We start from the raw sequence: 24,032 nt of genomic DNA, 5'->3' as shown, positions 1-24,032 counted from the left end.
TGTCAAAAATTAAATTTAATATTAAACCGTTTTAAAAAAAAGAATAAATGATTGAATTACAAATAGATCGGACCAAAAGATGAAACTATACCGATGTTCTTCTATTCTATTTTTAGGAGTACTATTACAATTGCATCGAATATTATTATTGTACGCTTTCAATTGAATCATGCATTATTACATCAAACCAATTTATGCATTAGTTTAAATAGAACAAGGGTATTTTTATCCGAAAATTATAATTAAAAAAATAAAATAAATTAAAAGAAAATAAAACCCTAAATCCATTTTCTTTATTTTTTCTTCATTATTTTTTGAAAGTAATTCTAGATTTTATTCAAAAAACCAAACTTCTATACAGTAAATTAGTCAAAACTGACAGATCAACTATTGTTGAAGTAAATGGAAGCTTGCTATATTTCCTCAAGTGGGCTTCTTTCATGTGAGCCGCAAACACTTGTTATAGCCATAAGTTTGGGTCTACTGAAAAGTTCATGAAACAAGAGATCAAGCACAGAAGAGAAAGGGGGTATTTTTACTGGATTCACTCTTACCCACCTGACCAAATTCATTCGCAGTCACCATAACCGAATTCTCGGATGATTCTTCAATGGGGTAATGTTACTGGATTCTCTCTATTTGAGTGTTGATTTGCTACTTGCTTGGTGATTTTGAGGAATTGAAGGATTAGAACTTGAGTTGCTCTGGCTCTTTGTTAGTATTTTTCATTTCCTTTTTGTCTTTCGTTCTCTTTCTCTTCACTTTCATTTTTCTAATTGTGAACACACACACACACACACACACACACACACATTTAGTTTATCATTTTACTTGTCTACTTCTAGCTTCTTATATGAATAGTGTTGGGCCTCAAAACATGGTTAATGTTTCTTTCAGTATTTTGTTTTTGTGATTTGCTCTTCCTTCTTTAGGGTAATATTTCTGTAATGATTGTTGGTTGTTGATAACAGAGACTAAAATGAGGAAGAACAGGGGTGCTTTTTTGCTTGGACTGGTTTTTGGATAAAATCTTTGCAAACTCTTGGGTTTAATTGGCACTTGTAGCTAACACATTTTTGTTTGGATTGGATTTTTTTTTATGGAACATTTGGAATGGTCTACTTATTTTTTATGCCAGTTTGATTTTGAGGATTAAATCTTTCCATGTTTACAATTGATCTGTAAAATGTCTTACTTTAAGTGCTTTCTGATGAATTTTGGTATTATATGTAATTAGAGTTCATGAACTGAAATATGTGAATTTCGTTTTGGATGTCCCTGAATTGCATAATACTTTACTGATTTACAGAAGGATTTGTTAAAAAATAATCTGGAACTTAGAGAAAAATATAATTAATGAAGGTTTGATAAGGAGGAAAAGAAAAAAAAAAAGAGGAAGTTATGGAGAGGCGGTGAATGCCTTAGCCGGTTGCTTAGGCAGATATGTCAAGCTATATATACGTGTTTGTATATATAGGCATATCATATATCCGAACAAAAAAACAGCAGCATGCATGTAATGAAGAACCTTTCAGACGTCCCTTTGCTCCTTGTAGAGTAACTCCATAGCTTGTTAGTTTCCTCAATTTTTCCTTGGTCTCCAAATTCCATATTTTTTCCAACTTAATAAAACAAAAATACAAGCATTCAACTTCAAGTCTAATTTTTAACACCAAATTTCCAGCATTTTGTTATCAGAGCCATGTTTCTCCCGTTATTTAAGTTCCTCATAAAAATCAACAGCTTTCTAAATATCCAGAGAGATTAGCCATGGCTTCAAGCAGTAATAAACTGTCTTTTAATTATTCACAACAAAGAATATCAATTTTTGTCGGAGAAAAGTTGATCTTTGGAGCAATATGAGTAAAACATTATTTATTTCCCATAACATCTGGCACTTTGTTGAGGAAGGCTTTAGACCAGTTAGTTTAGAAGAGCAAGCAGGATGAACTATAACAAACAAAAAGGGAATACAAAGGCTTGAAGATGAATGATACAAGAGCACTGAGCTTCATAAAAATTGTGCAATGTTGGGAATTTGGAGTAGGAAATTAGGCTTAGTATGTGTTTTTTGGGGTAAGTTGTAGAAAGGATAGATATTGGTGACTCAAAAAATTGAGGCAGTTAAGAAGCTTTGATGTCAATGGAGAAGGGGCTCTTCATTACATGCATGCTGCTGTCTTTTTTGGATTATATATTGACCTTAATTGATTAACATATATATTTTAAATTACATATATAATACTTTTCATACTTTTTATTTCAAAATTTTTTTTTAACACCCTATATTAATTTAATTTGTACATATATTTAAAATTTTTAAATTTCTTTGTTGTAATTACTTTAGTCAGAAATATCTGCATGGGTTGTTTGGTGCTTTCATGCTTTAACTGAATTTCTTTTTGTTGGATAAGATTTCTAATAAAATAATATCATAGCTCAATGTCTTCATTCTACTGTGGAAAATGGAGTATTTGTTCTACTATGGAAGCTGGATTCTTGGTCATGGCGATTGCAGCCATATTGTCGCAATAAATAATTATAGGATTGTCTTCTTTCTGTTGCAGATAAGATAAAATTCTTCTTAGCCATACTGCTCACCATGATGCATTTGTAGGGATTATATATTCAGCTTTTGCTGATGAAAGCATTATCTTTTTTTGTTTTTTGGATGACCACAGAATTATCCTTGAGCTCATGCAGAATAAATATTTAGATGTGCTTTTCTGGTCATCAATGAACCTTCTCGGCCACCATTTTTATGGTAAGTACCCTTTTTTTTTTCTGCTTCTTGCAAGTGTCATAGAATTCTCTTGCTGCTGCATCATGCATCTTCCGTGATTTCTGCTTTTGCATAAATCTTGAAATTAAATTGACCAAATAGATTATATTTGGCATTATGTGATTTCAAAAAACAAATTGGCATTATGGGTGTCAAGTAAATCAATGAACCAAAAACAAGCTTCGATATAGTCTTGCATCAGCTTTGGGCGCAACATCATTCAGTTTCAATTTTTCATTTGTTGCCAGATGAGTTGATACTGGCTTGCATCGTCAACTTATTTTTCTTAAGAGATGAATATTCATCCTTTATTTTGTTGGACTTTTTTGCATCACTACACGTTCGCTTTGACTTATCTATAAGCTATGGCACAGGAAATAATAATCTATGTTACTATTCTAAGCAGCGGCATTTGCTTTAAACCTTGCACTCCTTTATTAAGCGAATAAAATTTTTTACTTTGTCCTTTCACCACATGTCCTTCTGGCTGCTTTATGTAGACTTCTTCTTCCAATTCACCATTGAGAAATGCGAATTTAACATCCAATTGAAGTAATGACAGTTCAAACTGAGCTGCAAAAGCAAGAAATATTCTGATTGTCTCCTACTTGCAACTAGTGCAAATGGTTCATCAGAATCAACACTAGGCTGCTAGGTGTAGATCTTAGCAACTAATCGTGTCTTGTGCTTCTGAATCGAGCTGTTTTCTTTGTTTTTGATTCTTGAAGATCTAGTTTGGTCAGATGACTTATTTGTCTTTAGGTTTGATCTGCTAAATCCCAGGCGAGATTATTTTCAATTGTTGCAATTTCTTTGTCTATATCTTTGGACTATATTTCTTCTTTTGTTGTTTATTCAAAATTCTGTGGCTCACAAGTGAAAAATGAAACATCACAAGTTCCATAAATTTTTTTAGAATGTACCCCTCTCGGTGGCATCGCAGAGTCTGAATGAATTCTAGTGGAGTAGAACTTAAACTTGCACTGATTGGAGCTGGCACTGGAAAATTAATAATATTTGTTGTTATGGAGAACTTTCTTCCTAATTAGAAGATGCAAACTAATCAAAGATAACATGTTAGGAGATTTTGAATTCTTTTGTCTTTGGATTTATTATGGATTGATCGTTGTAATAGGTGAATATATACTTCTCAGCTTTTGATCAAGATTATCTCTATGCTGTATAGGAATATGCGAATAAATAATGCATCTAAAGATTTTTGAAAAATTTATATATGACTTTTATCCATGCCATACTTCATATGGAGTTCTATTTTGAAATGCTTTTGTTGATGACCGATTCACAATATAAACAACAGTATCAATAGCTTCATGTAAGAAACTGCTTGGTAGTCATTTGTCTTTGAGCACATTGCACGGCATCTCAACAGTCATATGATTTTTTTCATTCTACCACTTTATTCTATTGTGGTGTGAACTGCACTATAAGTTATTGCTTTATTTCTTATTTTGCTCGGTAATTCTAAAATTCTGTTGATGTGAATTGAGTACCTCAATATGTTCTCAGTATCTTCAAATGCTTTCCGCGCTCCTTTTCAAGATTGACTTTAAATTGTAGAAATTTAGAGAAAGCTTCTGATTTCTGCTTTAGAGGATAGATGCTCATCGTTAGGGTAAAATCATCAATGAACAGGATAAAGAATTTGTTGTTGTTCAAAGATGGTACGATTAGAGGACCACGTAATATCAATATGTACTAACTCGAGAGAAGCTTTGGCTCTCTAGGATATTCTAGGAAATGGGAGGTCATGCATTTTGCCATAAATTTGGTGAAAAAGCTGACTTGAATGATTTTACCATAAATTTATGCGACTTTGCGTCTCCAAGCTTGACTTTATACTTAAACGATTTGTTCAGTTGCATGAACATCTTTATGCTTTTTGTCATGAGGTTACTGCATTCACTATCAACGTATCATATATCATTGTTTTTTTTTTTAGCGTTCATGCATGAAAATATCACTTACTGTTATATATTTTCATTTTTCATCATAATGGTTTGCATCACTCTGTGGCTCATATTTGAACCAACAATCTATAAAAGTTATTAGGATTTCTGCATTTTCAATGTTTGATTATGCACTTCTCTAGTACCGTGAGTATTCAGCATTACCTTTGAAATCCATTTGGTAGGAATTTATTTTTCTTCCTCTTCCTCTGGCCGTAAAATTTCCTCCATGTCGTCTAGCATGTGTCCTTGATGTTCCTGGATTGGGACTTTTTTCTTTATCTTCTTGACTTGCTTCATTTTCACTCTTCTCGTCAACATCTTCAACTTCGAAGCAGCAGTTTGGAGATCATGAAAAAAGTTATCTCCTTTAGACTTTAAAGTTTATGGCAAAAATTTGACGATTGATTCATGAAAAGTAATGAAAATCTATAAAAATTATTTCTTATAATTTCTTCAATAGTTGGTGTTATCCCAAACTGTGGAGATATGCTAGAAGGCAAAAAAGTTTTCGAAAAAAACATGGAAGCCTATCAACAAAGTCCATGCATATTGTGGCTGCAGTTGAAATGTTCAAAGATTTATCAAGGCTCACATCGAATGAGTTAATTGATTCATTGGAAGCTCATGAAATAAGAATGAAAAAGATTATTCACACGAAATGTTGAACGAACATTTCAATCAATGTGGACATTTCAAGATCAATAAATCAAGAAGCGGATCAAGAAGATGAAAAAGTCTCAATCAAGGAACGTCTAGTGCTCACCACAGTGGATGTGGAGGAAATTTCGTGGCCCAAAGAAGAGGTAGAAAATAAATTCCTGGCAAAAGAATTTCAAAATTAATGTTGAATCTTAATGCTGTATTTATAATAAAATATGGTTACAGTACTAGAAAATGCAGATTCAGATGTAAAGATGAAAAATCCTAATTACTCTTACAGAAAGTGTTGGTTCAAAAATGAGTCATAGAGTCATGCAAGTTATTCGGATAAAAAACGAAAATCCATGTCAAGAAGTTATGTTTTCATGCATGACCATTCAACGGGAAAAAAAATGACATTTGATATGTGGATGCAATAAACATGTAATGAAAAAACAAGGAGATACTCGTGTAGTTGGAGCAACTACTTCGAAGAAGGATATAAATTGATTTTGATTACGACAATTGCATAATTATTGGTAAGAAGACAAATATGATAGTGGCAAAAGTGGGAAAGAGTTCTAATAAAAAGTTTCTAGTATTTGTGCCATTAAATGAAAAATGTGTTATTCAAGTCCAAACGAATGATAAATCATATTTCCCGCATCTATGTTATGAAAATTTAGACTATAGAGGCTTGAAGTTCTTTTAAGGATAAAAATATGGTTATTAGGTTACTCAAGATTTTGGAAGAGAAAGAAGTTTGTAAATGATGTATTGATGGCAAAATGTACTGCCTCCCATTTCATAAGGCATCCTTGAGAGGCAAAGCTCCACTTGAGTTAGTACATGTTGATATTTATGGCAGCACCATTGTTGAACAAAACAAATATTTACTCCTGTTTGTTGATGATTTTACCAAAATGATGTGGATCTATCATCTGAAGCAGAAATCAAGAGCTTTTTAAAATTTTACATTTAAAGCTGAGAATGAAAATGAGAGTGGAAAACATTTAAATATTCTGAGAACAGATTGAGATGGTGAATTTATATCAATAGAGCTTTTGAGTCATTGTATACAAGAAGGAATAAAGCAACAATTTACTTTATGATTTATACCATAACAAAATAGAGAGACATAATGCAAAAATCATATGATTGTTGAGATGATATGCAATATGTTCAAAGACAGATGATTTTTTTTTATTTTAAAAAAGTTCAAATACAAATGATTCCAGAGTAGTTTCTGGGGTGAAGATATTGATACAACTGTCCATATTCTGAACTAGTTCAAAAGCGAACACTGTATGAAGCATGCCATGGATAGAAGGCCCAGATAATTTTCTTAAAAGCTTTGGATGCCATATTCATTCTCATATTCATTCACAGCATTGAGAGAAATTTGATGAGAAAGTCAAGAAATATATCTTCACTGGTTACAACAATTAATCCAAATGATATTGCCTAATAAATATAAAAACAAAAGAATTCAAGATCTCTCAAGATGTCATCTTTGATGAGTTCGATGAGTTCACATCTTAGAACTGGTAAAAAGGTTCTTAAAAACAGCCTGTTAAATCAGCTAGTTCTAGCTCCAAACGATCCAAGTTCAAGTTCTACTCCACTGAAAGTGATTTATTCAAACTCTTAGACCCTGCCAAGAAAGGTACCTTCTCTAAGAGAAGTTGATGATACTTGTGAACAACAGAATTTTGAAGAAGCAGCCAAAAAAGAAATCTGGTCCAAAGTTATAAAACAATGAGGAAATAACAACAATTGAAAAGAATCACACTTGGGAGTTTGTAGATCTACTCAAATGCAAAGAAGTCATTGGATTAAAGTATATCTGCAAGATAATATACAAAGAAGAGCACTCAATTAGTTGCAAAGAACTGCACCCAAAAGTGTGGTGCTGAGTCTAATGATGCATTTGCACCAACGGTATGTGGATAATCTGAACAGTTCTTGCTTTAGCAGCCTAGTTTGAACTGCCAATATTTCAGTTGGATGTTAAATTCACATTTTTCAACGAAGAATTAGAAGTCTGCCTAGAGGAGCAGGAAGGATGTGGGGTAGAAGAACAAAGCAAAAAGTTCATTGGCTCGAAATAAGTCAAAGTTAACCATCACTTTACATGAAGAGAGAAGTCCAACAAGATAAAGGAAGAATATTCATCTCTCAAGAAAAATATCTTGAAGATTTATCATAGAGATTGCAAGCCAGTATCAACTCCCATAGCAACAAATGGAAAATTGAAGCTAAATGATGGGATTCCCAAAGCTGATGCAAGATTATATCAAAGAGTAGTGTGTTTATTGATTTACTTGACATGCACAACGCCAGATATAGTTTATGTGGTCAATTTAATCTCAAGATTTATGCAAGAACCAAGATATATTATGCAACTACTAAAAAAAAATTACAGTATCTGCAAGGAATTAAGAAGATGAGAATCAATTATGTTAAGGAAAAACAAAATAGATTCATTGGCCATATTGACTGACTAGGTAGATTTAGTTGATGATTATAAGATTATGTCTGGACATTTACTTTTATATGGACTCCAATATAATTTTATGGTCATTGAAAAATCTAGTTGTCTTAATCTTTATTGTTTTGAGGCTTAAATAAAAAAATAGCTTCTAGTCTGTCAACTAGTTGTTGTTTTAATCCTAATCAAGTCGTGTGAGTCGTGGTTATTATAGTCCTAGTCATTTAGTTCTAGTACGAGTCAATCTAGTTGTCTTAATCATTATTGTTTTTAGGCTTAAATAATAAAATAGTTTCTGTACTATTTCTGTTTTTCTATTTAAGTCCTTATATATATATATATATATATATTTTTCTGTTTTGTCTTGTACTCCTTGTGGAAGAATGAACTCTGTATTTTATTGAGCATTAGGACCCTACATATACAATTTCTTAGAAATCATATAAGAAAACCCAACTAATCACAAAGATTACAAAAATGATAAAGAAGATGTAAATTACTAGTATAATCTTTACCCTACTTAACCCGCATTCTTAATATACAAGACCTCTTGATGTTCTCCCTCAAGTTGGTGAATACATATTATCCATTTCAAGTGGCTATGATTGTCTAAAATCCAAGACTACTCAATCCTTTGGTTAATATATTAGCAAATTGCAAACCGGTAGATATATATGGAATGCATATCAATCCAGTATGCAATTATTCCTTGATGAAATATCAGTCAATTTCAATATGTTTCTTCCTGTCATGTTGTACTGGATTATAAGTAATACGAATTGTTGATTTATTGTCACTGTAGAGTCTCATAGGTCCATTCCACTAAATCTTCAAGTCTTTTGAAAGCATTTTCAGCTATAGAAGCTCACACATCCCTTGAGCCATAAATTGAACTCTGATTTTGCACTGGATTGAATTGTTATGTTTTGTTTCTTACTTTTCCAGGACACGAAATTTTCTCCGAGAAATGTATAATATCAAGAAGTGGATCTTTTGTTAACTAGTGATCCTACTTAGTTTTTATTAGTTTATGCTTAAAGAAGTAGTCTTTTGTCTTTCTTGAACATAATTCCCTTCCCAAGGTACTATTTGAGTAGTGCAGTATCTGGTAAACAGTTTGCAGATGCACCTCTTTGGACTTGTGCATGAACTTACTCACTATATTAATTGCATATGCAATATGTGACTTGGTATATAACAAGTATATTAATTTCGTCACCTTGTCTGCATCAGGGTCTTATTCTGCTAGTCCCAGTTTATGATTAAGATCAATTGGTGTTTTGGTGAGCTAGTATGCTAGCTTGCTAGTTTCTTTCAAAATATTTTAATATATTTTTGTTGCGATAATGAATATTCTCTACTTTGAGTTGGTCACTTGATGCGGAACCCAGGATCAACAATGGAATCCAAAACCCTGTTTGTACATCAGCAATTAAAAACTCAAAACTTTAAGCAAACTCTCCCTACTTGACCTGTACTCAACAGGGGAGTGAAAACCAAGATATCTAGAAAAAAAATAAAGAAGTAGAATTGTAAAGATGCCACAAGACTTACCTCGATAAATGATCCCAATTCCTACCACAACAATTCGGTCAAAGACCCACTCACTCACTCTTACAAGTTTAAAAGCTTAAAATAAGAATATTTGAATTTTATTAATGAGCTGAATATTTTGATTTAAATTACAACTCTAAATTGAAAGTTTATTTATAATGTAAGCCATGTGAATAATGAAGAAAAAAAATTAATTTTCTAATTAATAGTAGAAATTACATAGAAAATTAAATGTAGAGTAGAATGGAAAACTAACAAAAATTAAGAAAATTACAACTAAAATTGAATAGATATGATTTTCCTATGAGGAAAACTTTTTAAATAGGAAATATCTTAATTAATTGTGCCTGATTTAGGGAGAAGAGATTCTGTCAAGATACTTTTCTCTGTCTCAAGTATTTTCCTTCTCCGCGAGATTTGACATTTAAGGAGTTTTCTTCTTTTTCAAGATAGCTTGCAATTTAGAAGCAATTTCCTCTCTTGCCTGATCTTTAATTGTGAAGATTTCCCACATAATTAGAAAAGAAAATTTCATGGAAATTTTCTTTTTTCATGTCTTACAGAATCTTTCCCTTTTCCTTCTTATTTCTCTCTAGCACTTGGGATAAACAGTGTACTATTATATCATTGGGTTAATAGCCATATTGTTTTCTTTTCTTGGGCTTCTTTAATGGATCTAAACCCATCTTCCTCATTGATCCACGTTTGGATAAAAAGTTAGAAAACTTGTTGTAATCTTTTAGCTCTCCCCTTGTAATGGGCCCACTTGACATTGAGATATCATTTCCACCAATTTGATCCATGTCCATGCTCACATCACCACTTCTATCAAGAGAAAATATTTTAAGTCTTTGCAATACTTTGATCTCAAACTCTCTAATTAGGCATTACTTGAGAGCCCTCTTTTCTCTCTCATCATTCCTTGTGACAACTATACTATTTACATATATTAGGAGGGTTAGGCTACACCTTCTGCCTCACATTCTCAACTAATAAGCAACAGATTGCTTAGCTTCTCTACTAGGTTTACACCTAACTGACTTGCATGCGGCGATGGAGGGTAGCGAAGTTTTAGGAAGGACGAAATTTCAGACAAAACTAAAAAAGACAGTTTCAAAAAGATGATTTGTGTGGTGGAGGCTGCCTCACCAGAGAATGGAAGGACTAGGGTGAGAAAAACAAAAATTTCTTGTGGTTGAAAACAAAACACTTGTTATTGTAAGCGAAGGTAGAAGAGCTTGAGGGTTGCGACTGCATGAAAACGGTTAAGGCTTTAGAATTTTGATATCTTAATAGGCGAAGGAGGTAGATTGGTAGAGGTGTTGAAGGAGTTCCATTAGAAGAATAGTGCATAGTATTGGGGGTGAAACAAAAAAAAGTAGAAACCACGAACTATGGGCAGTGTTAGGGAAGAATAGAGGAGGAACAGTATTCCTAATAATGGAAGTTCCAGAGGAGGTACCTACTTTCGAGATACCCAACCCAACACTAGAAGTGATACTTAGATCATATCAAGATGTCTTTCAGGAATCCCACGGGTTGCCACCGCATAGAGCCTTCGACCACGCCATCACTTTGTTCAAACAGAATGCTGCCATGAATATTCGACCCTACAAGTGTTCATTCTATTAGAAGAAAGAAATATAATAGCATATATAACAAATGCTGAAGGACTCACTAATACGGCCCAACCATAGTCCTTTATCTTCACCGGTAGTGCTCGTTAAGAAGAAAGATGACGCATGGAGGTTTTATGTAGATTACAGAGAACTAATTTCTTTAACCGTAAAAGATAAGTTTCCTATAGCTATCATTAACGATCTCATTGATGAATTGTATGAAGCACATATCTTCTCTAAAATTGATTTTCAAGCAGGGTATTATAGATTAGGGTCAAGGAGGAAAACATCGACAAGATGGCCTTCAGAACACACTAGGGTCATGAATTCAGAGCGATGTCTTTCGGCTTGACTAACGCCCCCAATACTATTCCAAGTCTCTCAGAAACTTGGGAATGTAGCATACAAGTTCCTATTACTTGAAGAATCAAGGATTCACTTAGTTTTTCATGTGTTCCAACTCAAGAAATACATCCCCGGCACACAAGAAATCTAACAAGACTTGCCCCCATGACCATGGAAGACTTCATCAGTATACAATCCCAACAGATCTTACAACATAGAATTATATTACAGGACAATTAACCCGTGGATCAAGTCCTTATCCACTGGGAAGAAGCTCCAACCGAAAAATGCATATAGGAAGATTATAAGTATTTACAATACCAATTTTCACACCTCAACCTTGAGGGCAAGGTTACTATTCAATGAGAAGGTGTTGTCAAGAAACCTCTTAAGATTTATTACAGAAAGAAGGGTGAGAAGGAAAATATACACACCAAAGGGCAAAATGGGAAAAACACAGAATAGCTGAGATTAGGGTTGACCAACCCTAACAAGATTCCACAGCTGACGCCTCTGCCTTCTGAATCCATCACGTAGATGATGCGAATCATCATCATGTGATTCCATCTGCGTAACTCCAGCAAGCATGATTCTGCCTTGAAGAATGTTTTTATTATTTTATTTAGGCTTATAAAAAGGTTTCATTCCATCGATTGCAAGCATCACAAGAAATCAATAAAAATCCTCTTTTTTTCTCTCTTTATCATTCTTCATCTTCTTAATTCTCTTCTTCTTCTTCTCCATTATTTCTTTACAGACCAGAGTCATGTCCAAGGCTTTTGACATGATGTTGAATATGATATTTTATTATTTTAATTAATTAATTAATTAATTATTTAATTAGTTAGTATTATGTAATTATAATTTTATGAGAATAATAATTTCAAGTTTTCAGAATGAAAAGCTGCAATCCAAAAGGAAATCAAAGCACTTGAGAAGAATGGGATATGAGAGTTAACTGAACTGCCTTTAGGAAAAATCCCAGTAGGATGTAAATGGATCTTCACTACAAAGTATAATCCAGACGGAAGTGTGAATCGGCACAAAGCCCACCTTGTTGTTAAAGGTTTTACTCAGTCATATGGGATTGATTATCAAGAGATATTTGCCCCAGTTGCCAAATACAACACTATCCGGGTACTATTCTCATTAACCTCAAATCTTGATTGGCCTCTTTATCAACTTGATGTGAAGAATGTTTTTCTCAATGACGATCTAGAAGAAGAGATGTATATGGAAGTTCCATCAGTACTTGAAATGAATCCGCAAAGGTGTGTAAACTAAAAAAGACACTTTATGATCTCAAACAGTTCCCGAGGGCATGGTTTGATAAATTCACTAGAGCAGTGAAACATATGAAATATTAACAGTGACAGTCCGATCACACATTATTTGTCAAACACAGTGTCACAGGCAAGAGAGCTGTTCTGATTGTGTATGTTGATGATATTATCCTGACTGGTGATCATGTTGAAGAAATTCAGAGACTCAAAAGCTTTCTAGCCAAAGAGTTTGAAATAAAAAACCTTGGGATACTCAAATATTTTCTTAAAATAGAAATAGCTCAGTTTAAGAAAAGAATATCTGTATCACAACGGAAATATGTCCTGGATCTCCTGAAAGAGACATGAATGTTTGGTTGTAGACCCGCAGAAATACCTATGAAGTTAAATGCTAAACTAGGTCTTAAAACTAATAGTAAACTTGTTGATAGAGAAAGGCATCAGAGACTTGTAGGCAAACTTATCTACATAGTTCACGTAAGACCTAACATCAGTTTTGCAGTGAGTACTGCGAGTCAATTCATGTATCAACCTACTGAAAAACACATAAGTGCGATATACCGAATTTTAAGATACCTAAAAACGACACCAGGACAGAGATAATTCTTTCAAAAAACAATGAACAGAGGCATTGAAATCTTTATTGATGCATACTAGCAGGATCAGTAACTGATAAGAGATCCACATCTGGTTATTGTACATATGTGTGAGACAATCTAGTCACTTGGTGTAGTAAGGATAATTTGTTGTAGCAACAAGCAGTGCTGAAGCTGATTACGATCACTTGCTCATGGGATATGTGAAAGAGTGTGGCTGAAAAAGATATTAGTTGAATTAAGATTCTCAGTTTCTACCCCATATGAAACTCTGGTGTGATATTCAATCAACTATTAGTATGACAAAAAATCTTGTGTACTAGAACCAAGTATGTTGAGATTGATCGACACTTCATTAGGGAAAAAATTGAAGACCAAGTCATAACACTACTACATGTTTCAACCAGTCAACAAATTGCAGACATACTCACAAAGGCACTACCAAAAGGGGTGTTTAATAATATTGTATCCAAATTAGAATTACTCAATATTTATGTAATCTAAATTGAGGGGGAGTGTAGAAAATCATGAAAGGGTAGTTTAGTAATTTTGTTGTGAACAGGTGGAGATACCCGCTACCACAATATTCCTTTTTCCTTCATTCTGTTAGAATATTTTTTTGAGTGTCAGGTGTCTATATAATGGTACCCTCCTTATTCTGTAATGCAAGGAAAATCAGAGGAATTGTTCTCCTCTTGAAAATCTTCATCTTCCTTCCCTAAAATCTTCAAGACTTAGTTTTAATCATCAATTTTTCTGGTTGTAGTTGTAGTCTTAGTCGTAGTCTACTAATATTATTCCTAATAATCCTAGTTGGTTTAATCCTAGTTCTAGTTGTCATAGTAGTTCTAGTTCAAGTTGTCTTAGTCCTATCCTTTTGTAGTCATAGTTCGAGTTTAATAATCTTAGTTCTGGTCATCTAAATCATAATATTACTCTTCCTCTTACTCTTCCTCCTAGTCTAAGTTGTCCAAGACTTCTTATCCTTGTCTAATAGTATTTATGTAGTAATTTTAGTTCTAGTCATAATTGTATTTCATATAGTAGTCCTAATTCTAGCCATAATCTAATGCTCAGTTCTAATCGTCTTAATCTTTCTTTTAATATGGAAATCATTGTCTAATGGTTACAGTTCTAGCAGTACTAGTCTTGGTCCTAGGTCCTGATCTAAGTAGTCCTAGTCTAAACAGCCCCAGTCTTAGTAATCCTTATTCACAGTAATGTTAGTCTTATTCCTAATAGTAGTACTAGTAGTTTTAATGATGCAGGGTAAGTAGCAATTAGACTAACTTGACCAATATTTAATTTAGAAATAGAGAAAGCTTGGATGAGAAACAGAAGACTATCGATAGATAAGAGAAAATTAGAGATCAAGGTAAAAGAATATATGAAAGAAGTATAATAAACGAGATAGATTATATAGAATAATAACCAAAAGAACAAACACAAATAGAGACAAGAAGAATAAAATCCTAACAAATAGATTCTTGTTTCATTATTGCCTCATCTTTTTTGTTGAAAGCTGTTAGCCTTTTGTAGATATTAGTTACAAAAAATAGGAAAAATTATAAAAAAAGAAATTTAAAAAATTTTAGTATTATAATATCTAAATCTACCAAAAAAAAAACTAGAGTATTATAGGGTTTAGATAAATCTAAATAATATAAATAACTAAAAAAACAAAATAATGATAATAACTGCAAAATATTTGTTTAATTGAAAGTTAGTTCCAAGTTAAGATTTTTTTGTTATGTTTTATCCAATTTGGTGAAAACTCGACATTGAGTTTTAAATTGGCAAAGAGCATCAAAATAGGAAGAGCTTGGATACGTTTTTAAAATTTCAAAAGTTGAGACTTTTGATAATCTTCAAACAAAAGTTGATCGAAGTTGTAGGTTCCTTAGGATCATGAAACTAACAAGGCGAAATGAAATTATCTCAAGAAATATCTTTAATATATAGACAGAAACCACTTATGATATTAGGAGGTAAAATAGAATTGTTGAAAGGAGGAAGTTCCTCAGCATCATCACGAGTAGAAACAACTTTAGCTGGAGTCAATATCCTTAGCTGTTATTTGGTGGTTCGGAAGAAGATTCAAATTTCTATCTTTAAATACATGAGAAGTGTTAGTTCTACTCTTAAGCTCAATCTTTAGTTTTTATGGTATATCTTATATTTTAAATTTTAAATTTAAGCCTATTTCACACTCAGTATTTACCAAACAACAACTCTTATATATGCAACAAATATTGAGAGAGTTTTTATAGATAATATCTTTTATAAAAATTAATCTTAGGGGTATCTCAATACTTTCCATGCATCCATAAGGACCAACAACTTAGGATAACATATTATATATAATTAGGTAGATTATATGATGAATTATGACAAAACTTTTGTAGATTTTATGTCGAGTTAAAGCTGATCTACTTTAAAAGTTACTATGAAGCGCACATTTGACCAAAATGATGTTGTGGAAAACTCTTGATTTTTTTTTTTTTTGCAGTGTAAAAAAGTGGCTAAAAATATGAATAGAAGTTCGGATCTAATACCAACTGAGATTGGACAAGGTATTTTAACTGCTACTTGTCATGCATCACGTAGTCTTAATTTAGTAATCTTAGTTATAGTTTGCTCCCATTCGTCTTACTCTTAGTGCTTGTTCTAGTAGTTTTAATACTGATTCTTGCTTGCTAGTACTAGTCTTACTCTACTAATCTTAATCCTATTAGCGTCATGTCAAGATATTAAGAGTAAAAAGGGATATTTAGGGTTAGGGTTAGTAATTTTGAAGGCATCTTCATCATAGCTGCTACTGCATCATGAACGACCATTGATTTTGACCATGATTGTCGCCTCTTTATTGCTTTGTAACCTATAAAATGCTCACTCTTTATGTTTATAATCAATTAAGGAAAATAATAAGAATAATTTCGCATATTTCTTTTCTTTTTTTCTCAAGATTAGGCAGTCATGACTAAGGCTTTTGATAAAGTGGTATCGGAGGAGGAATCGGCTGAATCCTTTGTCAAAGTCACAACTTGCACTCAGTCGAAAGGAAGGCCGCGATGGTGGCCGACCAGAGAATCCCGAAACACTCTAACTTACCGTGAAGGACATCGATCATAAACTTACCTCCTTCATGGAAGAGGTATACGAAATGAGGAGGGAATTCTGCCAACAGCTGAGCACCATCATGGGATAGGTCTGCGGGACGACCTCAAAAGACTAGCCGAAGCTGCCGACGGATGCATGTGAGGAGGGAGATTTGTTTCCCTTTCTGATCGGTGCAAATGATGCTTGGACACCCATTGACGACCCGCCAAAACTGGCATCGGGTGCACGGGAAGAGGGAGGTGTGCTTCCTCTCCCGAGTGGTGGCCAACCTTTTGTTGTGCCCCCGAGCAGTGTCCACAGTTCTGCAGCAGGGTTTTGACCTTCATTTAAGTCCGGTTCCGTGGACCCAACCGAACTCGTGGATGAAGCAGATAGAATCGACCTGAATTGATCCGGTTTAAACCAAGTTGACCCGACCTTACCCGGTTTGAACCGGACCTGCCTTGTTGCTGCTCGAACCGGTCTGAATCGGACCAGCCCAATGGATCCTATGCACAAAACCAATTCTGCCTATTTTTTTTGCTTCCTACGGTAGAAATTCCACTTTTTGAAGGAATAAATCCCCGTGGGTGGATTTGAAAATGCGAAAAATATTTTATGATTTACAATATTCCTGATGAGCATAAAATGGAGATTGCATCGTTATATTTGGGAGAAGTGGCCAATATATGGTACTGTGGGTGGCAAGCTAAAATTGATGTTATAGAATGAGATTATTTTGTGGAAGAACTTTGTCGTAGGTTAAGGAATTCATCGCGAAAGGATTTCGTAGAGGAGTTTACTAAGTTATCTCAAACAGGTACTGTTCTCGACTATCAAAAACAACTTGAACACTTACGTTTTCTCGTGGATGCAGAAAACCCAACACTTTCAGACATATTTTTCTTATCCACCTTTATCAGTGACCTCAAGCCACAACTGCAACTCATTGTAAGACTCCTTAAACCACACGCTTAATCAAGCATTCGAACAAACTTTACTTCAAGAACAATATGTTATAGAACTGTCCTGAAGTTCATATCTTATTGATAAAATAACTAAAGTTGCGAAAGTATCTGAAATAAGAAATTATGGTCAATCGCTTTGAAGAGATACAGAACCTAGAAGAGCAACGACTACTTGCTACAAGTGTGAAGACTGATACTTCCCTGAATACTGTTGCACAAATAAAAACGTAATGACCATGAAGGAAATTATTACAGAAGGAGCTTTGGAAGAAAAAATTTTCCCAAATCAACCTTGAGGATAAGGTTAAAACTCAAGAGGAGAGTATTGTCAGGATATTAAGAGTAAAAAAAATTAATTAAAAAAAAAGAGAGAATGACAAAATAGTCTTTTAGAGTGTTAATATTTAGAGTTAGGGTTAGTAATTCTGAAAGCATCTTCATCACAGTTCCGCTGCATCATGAATAGACCATTGATTTCGGCCATGATTGTCGCCTCTTTATTGCTTTATAGCCTATAAAATACTCACTTTTTATGCTTATAATCAATCAAGGAAAAAAATAAGAATAATTTCACAAATTTCTTTTTCTATTTCTCTTCTCTTTCTCTCTTCTTTCTCTTTTCCTTTATTTCTCAAGATCAGACAAGCATGACTAAGGCTTCTAACAAGCTAGTCTTAATGGTCCTAGTTCTTAGTAGTACAAGTAATAGTAGTCCTTGTACTCATAGTTTCAAGTCTAGTAGTTCTATTCCTAGTTGAAGTCATTCTAATTCTACTCTTTGTTCTAATAATTAAATTCTATTTCTAGTCCTAGTAGAAAATAGTTCTAGTCTAGTACTCCTACTACTATTAATCTTAGTCTTTGGTCGTTATGGTCCTAGTTATCGTTTTTAGTAGTCCTTGTTATGGTCCAGTGGTTTTAGTTTTACTTGTCCTAGTCTAATTCCTAGTTGTTGACCTAGTCCTAGTCTTAGTTACTGAGGTCTTACTGCTAGTGGTTCTAGTCTTGGTTGTCATAGTCTAGTTAGCCTAGTAATGATAATGTTCTGATTCTAGTGATAGTCTTAATCCTAATGGTAGTTCTAGTTTCCTAAGCCTTAGTCTTAGTCTCATTCCTAATCTTATTACTCCTAGTCCTTATAGTCCTATTCTAATCTTAGTAGTCTTTTTTCTAGTTATAATGTTTATCGTCCTAATCTTAGTCTTAATAGTCCTCAATCCTAGTTCTAGTTTTAGAAGACGTTTGAGATTTACTTATTTAGTGCTTATAAGCAACTTTAATCATCTCTACTCCAACATTCGTGTATGGTAATATAAAACTTAAGGTCGTTCTACTGCTAGTTGTCCTAGTCATAATTTTGTTGCCTAGTTTTCCTACTACTTGGTCAGTCTTAATTTAGTAGTTTTGGTCTTAGTCTAGTAGTTGTGGTTTTGTCTCAAGTTCTAGTCCAATAATCCTAGTCGTCCTAGTCCTAGTTCTAGTTCTAGTAGTCCTAATCTTAGTCATCCTAATTCTAGTCTTGATAGTTCCAGTCTAATATTTCTGTTCATAGTCTAGTCTTAATTGTTCTAGTTCTAATCCTACTCTTAGTCCTAATCATCATCCTAATCTTAGTAGTCCTAGTTGTCTTACTTCTATTTCTACTTTAATATTAGTCTAGTAGCTTTGGTCCTAGTTCTAATTCTCACTCTATTCCTAGCAAAGTAGTCCTAACCTTAGTATAGTAGTAATGGTCTTTGTCTTAGTCCTAGTAGTTTAAGTCGTAGTTGTCCTAGTTGTAGTTAAGTTTCTAGTACTCTTAGTTGTAATCGTTCTAGTCCTAGTCCAGTTCCTACCCTTAGTTTTAGTATTCTACTCCTAATAATTCTAGTCTTAGTCTTAGTGGTGAATGTTCTAGTCCTAGCAATCTTAGTGTTTGTTGTTCAGTCCCAATTATCCTAGTTGGAGTATTACTGATCCTAGTAGTAGTATACAGTCCTAGTAGCAGTTCTACTAGTTCTGAGCCTCAGTCCTATTCCCAATTTTATTCCTAGTCCTGGAATTCTTGGTCCTAGTCTAGTAGTCTTGGTAGTCTTAGTCCTCATTATAATTCTAGTGTTGAAGTCCTAATTGTCCTAATCTTAGTGGTTGTCTGATTATAGTAGTCCTTAACTTGAATTCTAGTCTCATAGGATATTTGGTAAATTTTTTAGTATTTATAGCTAGCTTTAGACACCTCGATTCTAATATTATGTCTTTGGTAATAAAATTGTCCTAGGTCTAATCCTTTTCCTTCTCGTTGTATTGCTCCCTACTCGTAGTCTTAGTCTAGAAGTCCTAATAATCTTTCGCTTAGTCGAAATCCTAGTCTTAATCTAGTCATCCTAGTTTTGGTCGTCTTAGTTCTAGTCGTCGAAGTTCTATTCTTAATCTAGTAACTTTAGTTGTTGTGTTCCTATCTAATAGTTGTTGTTATGCTTCTAGCATAATACATCTAATCTAGTAGAATATTAGACATCCTAGCTTAGTCCTCATCCAAGTTTTAGTCTAGTAGCCTAGTCATTCTTTTAGCTCTAATAGTCTAAGTTCAAATCTTAGTATAATAGTCTTTAGATCTAGTATTAGTGGCCTTAGTTCCAGTTTAGTTGTTCTAAACCGATTCCTAGTCCTAACTGGTCCTAGTCGTCTTAGTGGTATATTTAAGTTTTTTCTGAATTCTTAAGTATGCAAATTAATTCGAAGTTTCCTACATTTTTTAGTATAGAAGCTAGATGAATCTTACTTAAAATCTTAAAACCACAAACCCAAACAAGCCGAAAACTGTCCAAAAAGCTCCAAATCGCAAATCTTAAGCCACCTAATAGTCGCCAATTTGTCCACCAGCCAGCATCAGACAGTCAATGACACCGACCCTTGCACCAGCTTCAGAAGACCATGATAGGCAAAAGCCTGAAGTCTTGCTGGAAATGTCGCTGGAAAACACACCACTGGTTGATGCAAGTTTTCCTAGCTACTGGTACTCTTGATCTCATCCTTCTATATAGCCACTATTGACACTAACTTCCAATTTGTAACCACAATGCCAATTGATTTGACTGACAAAAGCCTGCTGCTGTTTGGTGATCAAAAGCCAGTGTTTAAACTACAGACGTACATAGCTGCGAGTGGGACTTGCTCTATCTGACTTGTTTTCACTTTTCCGACCTTTGAGTTTGATCAAACCAGTTCCCTTTATCGGTTCTCACTTCGAACAGACCATTTTGGCTCTACTTCAAGAAATTTTTAGTTTCAGTACTGGTAACTAACATTGAATTTTTGCAGGGTGTAGTAAAATAATTTTATTTGATCACACTACCGGCTGTGTTCATAAATGTAATAATGTTTAGATTCGATCATTGGAGATAATTATTTATTGTGTTAAAAAGTTGCTTTTCCAAAGTTTCATTTTATTCAATCAGCCACAGCCACCACCATTACTACATCCATTTTCCTTAGCTACCTTCTTTAATTTGCTTTTCAACTAATTTCATCATTTGATCATTTTGCACCTCATTTTCATCTTTCTTTTCCCGTCTTCAAGAGATTGAGCAGGAAGCCTATAAAAGCTCCAACAGATTTGGGAGAAAAAAGGCATTTTCCCTTAATTGAAGAGAAAAGAGGGTTTTCCTCATGGAGGGAAGCTTTTGCAATGAAAAGCAGAAGATTAAATTTGACAGAGCACATAGGGGCTACCAGAGAGGATAGTCAGGCACACGTCTGATTACCTCTTTGTTTCAAACAGCAGTATCGAGAGATAAAGAGAGGAAATCAACACTAGAGGGAGGCGCTTTGAGGAACCCATGCTCTAGAGATGACAACTTCTCGAAATCAGCTTGTGTTTTCTCTGATCTAAGCTAAAACTGTATAAACAATGGAAAATGATAACCTGAAGCTTCCAGACCTATGTTTGATTCACACACACACATGTATATATCTCATTTTACATCTTTGAAAATCTACCCCCTAGCCATCACGTTCTATTCCAAGTTCTACTCTATAACCTAAAGGTTTGTTGTCCGATTAGGCTAGCAAAGAAGATCATATTTCCAGCTCTTGTCAGTTCTCTGTTTCTAAAAATTTAGTTTCCAAACTCAATCCGTTTTTTTTTTTTTAGTAATTTTGGGAAAGAAGATGATATTTTCCGCTCTTGTCAGTTCTCTGTTTCTAAAAATTTAGTTTCCAAACTCAATCTGTTATAGGATATCTGAATTGAAATAAACAATCATTTTTTAGTACAGATTTCTAATCATAAACATCCTGAAAAAGTATCCAATTATTTTTTCTCTAGTTTACACATACTCTAGGGTGATTATATAGCAAAATTTTGATGATGTCTTGGAGACTGATCATGAACCTGATAGAGGTACCAACTATTTAAGCATTCTAAATTTTTTATATTGCATAAAGAATGATATTCTTGGTTAGATGAGGCTGAAACCTAGTAGTGAATATTTGATCAACTACTTGGTTAGAGCATCTTCGTTCATGATATTTATGATTGTTCTCATTTCTGTGGGGTTTAATGTTATTATCAGATACTCAAAGTCCAGATCAACTAGGCAAATGTGCAAATCAGAGTCGTATTCTACTCGAAGGATGCTTTGAGAGAAAGACAATTTGACAAACGGGTTATACAGGTTTTAGTAAACATTTTGTTGAAAAATGATTTGTTACACTTAATAGATTCTTTCATCTAGAAACCAAAATTCCACTGCTTGGATTTCATGTACTCTACTTCCAAAATTTTCTCGAGCATTTCTTGAGATGAAAAATAGCTATATTTTTACATCGAATCATATGATGTGAAATATTACAGCTTGTTTTCTTGAGATAATGTCTTTCAAAGGGACTTTGCACATTTTTCTGTTTTGTTGCAATCTAATATATGCCAATATGTGGTTTCTTTAGTGTTTCTCTATATATCACCTCCTATATTACTGTCTAGTTCATTTATCCATCCATATAAACTTTTGTTTTTGTACAAATTGGTGTAGAAATATATGGGAGGAAATTAGTGTTCTAAATTGTTTTTTCTGCATTCCCTAGTGCAAACAAGAATGTAGCTAATTCTGTTTATATTTCATTTCTTGAGGGTCAAGTTGATTATGAGGTGATTGAGAGGGGAAGAAACAGCTGCACCGGGGTACATTTTTATTCTGCGGAATATGAGGCTTATAGAATATTACGAGAGTTAGCAGTCAAATCACCCATCAAACTATTCAAACAGTTTATTTGTGTATAAGAACACTACTCCTTGCCAACACTTTCTTAGATACTATACATGGTGTCATGTTTTCATTTCAATCATGTATTAGATTATTCCTTGGATGCATGGAGATACTTTCTGAGCGTAATGAATTAAACATGCCAAAGCAAGCATTAGTAGCATGAAACAAACTGTGATAATGTATTAGATTTTTCTAAAGATTTGATTCCCTCTAGAATTATTTTAATATTTTCCTTATCAAAACATGAGATTTGAGAGTATTGGTGCATTGAATCATCAAACGGCATAGATCATCAACTTGAAAATTTGTGTGTTGAAGAGTAATCTACCAAGATGCGGTGTTAGAATACACTAACTAGTGGCTGCATTTTACTTGTCAAATGACCAAGTGTGGGAATCTCTGCACTCCACACTCTAGACCATTGATAAATCTCTCGAGAGTTAAAAAAAAAAAAAAATGGTGTGCCACGAAAGGGGTAGTGCGGTGCCTCACTTGTACCTGGCGTGTGGCTTGGTACTATTGTAAACGCATCACCTGGCGAGTCTACAAGGGCACCATCCACACTCCACCGGGCTTTTCTTGCGAACTCCATTGATGTGTGCTACCCTAGATCAATTTACTTACAGGTTTTTGAACCTTCTAATTTCTTTTGGAATTAAATGGCCTTCTGATAACAAGATGTATTGATATGTGTTGTTACATAAAGTTTGAACCTATCACGTAATTGGTGTGTGCCTTCTCCGGTGAGAGTGTTTTGTCCTTGCACATCAATGGAAAACTTCTTAAAACATATTTGTTTTATTTAAAGCTAACATATAGTAAGTTAGGAACATGGAGAAAGGAGACCCATTTTTCCTACTTCATAATTACAAATACAAATTATTTCTTAATTACCACCACCTACACATCTAGTAATTATTTGGCCTAATAATATATGTTTGATGGCAGGAAACATGGAAAGATTTGGGATTGATTTAAGATGATGGTTCAGTTTTAGTCACATGAACTTAGAAAATGAAAATGATAGGAAGCAAAAGTTGATGCGGTGAAATCAAGGCAAATGGAGTTAGTAAGGACAAACAGTTGTACTTATATAATAAAACTACACTTGAACTTCAACTTATAAAAATATTTGTCAAACATTTTTACCCAGTTGTGATTTAAAAATTGTAGGATGCAGGACAGCTAGAAATGGGGTGGAAAGAAGAAAAAGAAAAGATTCGGAGAGGTAACGTAAGTAGGCAGTTTTCCATTTGCGGCTAAACTACAAATGCCTACAAAACCTTGTAAAGTCGACAGAAGTGGCAACCTACCAAACTCCCATTTAGCATTGCCCCCATGCAACTTATTATTATTTTATATACATACACATATATATTATATAGGAGACACCGACCAACATCTGGTTCTGCTTTTAGGGCACATGAATTGAGCGTTTTC

At 33.9% G+C, this 24,032-nt stretch overlaps 1 long non-coding RNA gene across 3 annotated transcripts; it reads left to right on the top strand.

Annotated features, from left to right (window-relative positions):
* The first annotated feature begins 351 nt into the window (after positions 1-351).
* On the top strand, positions 352-22,833 carry LOC110812873 (uncharacterized). 3 transcript variants are annotated; one of them, XR_002539396.2, is made up of 5 exons: positions 352-615; positions 2,682-2,764; positions 15,789-15,852; positions 21,900-22,001; positions 22,464-22,833. It is a non-coding gene; the product is annotated as an uncharacterized LOC110812873 (long non-coding RNA). The 3 variants fall into 3 exon arrangements; XR_002539395.2 differs by having other exon boundaries at positions 22,457-22,832; XR_002539394.2 differs by lacking the exon at positions 22,464-22,833 and having other exon boundaries at positions 361-615; positions 21,900-22,271.
* The last annotated feature ends 1,199 nt before the right edge of the window (positions 22,834-24,032 follow it).

The sequence above is a fragment of the Carica papaya genome, chromosome 6 (assembly GCF_054855325.1).
Source record: "Carica papaya isolate Zhongbai chromosome 6, ASM5485532v1, whole genome shotgun sequence".
In the NCBI taxonomy this organism is placed as follows: Eukaryota; Viridiplantae; Streptophyta; class Magnoliopsida; order Brassicales; family Caricaceae; genus Carica; species Carica papaya.
This window is presented reverse-complemented; position numbering and strand designations above follow the sequence as displayed.